Raw genomic sequence first — 3,576 nt, forward strand, 5'->3', positions numbered from 1 at the left:
CACCGAGTAACGGGATGAATTGGGTCTAGGGACCCAAGGGCAAAGAAACCACAGCGCCAGCGCCAAAAGAACATAGATAAGCCGAGACTAGTGGAGCGGTGGTCTTGAAACTGGTGTTTGCAGAATAAGAAAGGCCAAGAAGTGGGCCCGGGTGCTTGCGGCGGGATCGATGAAGAAATGTGTGATCGGAACCCTGGGCTTCAGAGCCTTTCATGCAACGGGCTCGTCAAAATTAAAGCAAGGAGCATTGCATATAAAGAATTATCGATGATCAACAAGTATCAGAATGTGAGCAGTTACCAAAGAACCAGGGCTAAGTGGCAAAACTAATACAGCACTCACACTTTTAAAACAACAGTAAAATAATAGTCGCTGTCAGAACCAAGCGAAAATTGTAATCACAAACTTAAAAGGATCACAGACAAAGTAACTCCACATATAGGAACAATGTGATAAGAACCACTGTATTAAAATCAATAGTAAAAATAAAATCAATAGCGATAGGATAGGAAATAGTAACAAATGATAAAACTGTAGGGAAAAGGCAAACAATTAAAAATACTATTAAGGGAAACACTAATATTAGCAGTATTGATGGAATACTATAGATAATTTATTATTGATACTATAATGAATTATTATAATAAATATTCCCCTAAATCTTTAGAGCAATACTAATATAAACAAAGACAGCAACAAGAATTGCTGGAATAATATGACAATTTATGACCAAGGTATTAATTGTCCCAACAACATTATAAATAATGGTAGAGTAACAAGAAGTATCGTACCAATGTGATGAAAAATAATCAGAGTATTAAGAACTACAGCAATATCACAAATTATGACAAAGTAACAAGGAGTAATGATGTGATGAAAAATAACGGGCGAATTAAGATTGCAACATTACAAATAATGACAAAGTAACAAGATTTTGTACCGATGTGATGAAGAATACCTGGAGTATTGAGAACAATTCTAACAAAACAAATAATGATACAGTAACAAGAAGTATTATAAAGATGTGAAGAAAACTAATGTCAATATTGAGAACAATGATATTACAAGCTATGGTAAATAGTAAGTTATCGAAACTGTGACAAAATACAGAGACTGAGGAGCCAGCAACAGAAGCACTTTAGGGGTACAAAATAAAAACTGAAATAACAATAGATTAACATGACCTACTGGAATACTATATTTAGTAATCACCTAGATATTAGTAACAGTGTCACTAATGTACCAGGAGGGCCTACAGTGATGGAGCAGGGACAAGAGACAGCAACGTATTTAATAATGATGAATTAACAAGTCAAACCAGTGCTTTAAATATACAGTGTTAAAAATAAAAAGGGCTAATAACTTGTGTGATAGGATATTTTAATGTTATTGAACTGCCCCAATACTACTCTCCTAATAGAGAGAATATTTAATTTAATAATTTAAAATAATACAAAATGTTAATTTCCCCAGTGCAAGAAAAATATCACCAGTAATCTAGAGTAAAGAGGAAAACGCTGTTCTTGTTGGAGAGGGAGAGGCTGAAAGCGATGGACGGAGCGNGGGGGGCCGAGGGGAACCGAGGGGAGCCGAGGGGAACCGAAGGGACGGCCAGTCTGGGCCAGCCGGGAGGGAAGGAAAGATTAGCGGGGAGCCCCATCGAGGGCGCGGTGTTGAGATGTGTCTCTGCGGCCGAGGGAAAAGGAAGATGCGAAGCCGGCGGAGTGGAAGGAGAGCGTCACGCTGCCCTCGTCCCAGGTGGGAGCGGTGGGACCGAGTCAGTGCGGGTCATGGACATGCTCAGTGCCCAGGACTGAGGGTGCCGGGCGAGAGCCAGACCGCGGCCCTGCACGGCTCTGGGTGTGACAAGTGCCCCGTAGAGGACCCGGTGGCCAAACAGCATCGCTCCAGGCGGCGGGTCTTCCTGCCCCCGTTGTCGGTCGCGCTTGGGACCAGCCGATCGCCGGGACCCATCCCTCTGACCCCAGATTCAGTCGGAACCAACGTCTTGGGCCAGAGCGTGAAACTACCCTCCTGGCGCGATGTCCCCTTGCCTAGGGGCTCTGGGTTTCCTAGGCTCGACTGAAACCCGCACGTGGCCCAAGGCCGGTATCAGTACCAGCTGGCCAGGCCGGGCTAGACTTGTTTCCTGCTGCCTGTGGACCAAGGACTGGGAGGGCTGTCAGCTTTATCTTTATGGGCTTTTCCCAGCCCCGACTGGCCCAGGCCCCTTTTTTATCTCCCTCTGTTGCACTTGGCTTGTTTACTTATTGAGACCCTGGGAGCCGATGTCTAGGACCTGGGATGGGGAAACCAGTAGGCAGGATGGCCAGAGGCCTGGGCCTTGGGATGCTCAGGGAGATCCAGAAGAGAACAGAAAGAAGACAGGAGAAAGGGCGAACACTCCTTCACAAGCGAGGCAGCCAGGCACATAGAAAGCCGCAACAGATCCAAAAGAAGGGAGAAGAGCAGGGAGGTGGAAAGAAGTTGATATAATGCAGGGTTGCATCCGTGATGGAGGCGGGAAAAGCAGGTTCTGCAGCCTGGACTCTCATCCTGACATCCCAGGACCAGCTTCTGGAAGGGAGCAGGCGCTTGGACAGCCTGGTGAATAGTTCTAGACACTTGGATGGCTGCGCTGGTGGGCAGCACTAGGTTGTGCCTGTGAACTGGACCTACCCACCCGGCTTGGTCCTTAGCTGGGAAGGGTCTGGGTCCTTTGCCCCAAAGCAGAGCCCTTTGGAGCTAAAGTGTGACTGAGTGAGCCAGCAAATGTGAATGTGTGGGCAAGGCTAGAAAGCCTCTGGCCAAATTCAGGGCCTGAATCCGAGCGAGGAGAGTGTGGCTGCTTGAGTGACTAGAAGACTCTGTGTGGGTGCTTGCGTCTGGATGTGAAGTGTGTACGTGTGTGAGTGACACACAGGGTGTCTGTGTGAGTGGGAATGTGCAGGAGTGAAAGCCTTCTGACTGCTGTCTAACGGAGAGCGTGAGGGCAGATGAGTGAGCAGAGGCCTGAGGGACGACCCAGCCCTCGGCCCTTTTTGCAGGTGTAGAGCCCCAGGAGCCCGGGCCCTGGTCTCCTGGTCTCACTGTCCTGGCCGCCCTAGGCCACGAGTGAGCCTGAACCCTGGTTATTAGGCAACTGCCAAAAGAGACCCAGGCCTCAGTCTCCCCTGGAGCCCAGCAGGAGGGAGGGACTGGGGGTGCCGCTGGGGCAATGCTGAGAGGGCGGTCCTTCCCCCAGACCTGCTCATCGCACAGCCCCACACCCAGGGGCAGGCAGACCTTGAACCGCACACAGACCTTCTCAGGTCCAGAACCCAGAGGGAGGAGGCGACAGTCCGGCCCTGGGCATTTTCTCCCTCCCCCAGCTCAGAAGGGGGCGGTGTCCACGTGCGCCAGGGCGGCCTTCCCGCGCGGCCCGAAGTCCCCCGGCGGGGCAGGAGCCGGCTGAGGGGTCTCTGGCGAGTGTGGACCCGGGCATGTGACTCGGTGTGTGCTGTGCCCGCAGGAGATGCTGCAGGATAAGGGCCTGTCGGAGAGCGAGGAGGCCAGCCGGGCCCCGGGCTGGGCTCT

The sequence above is a fragment of the Crocuta crocuta genome, unplaced genomic scaffold (assembly GCF_008692635.1).
Source record: "Crocuta crocuta isolate KB4526 unplaced genomic scaffold, BGI_CrCroc_1.0 scaffold333, whole genome shotgun sequence".
Taxonomy (NCBI): Eukaryota; Metazoa; Chordata; class Mammalia; order Carnivora; family Hyaenidae; genus Crocuta; species Crocuta crocuta.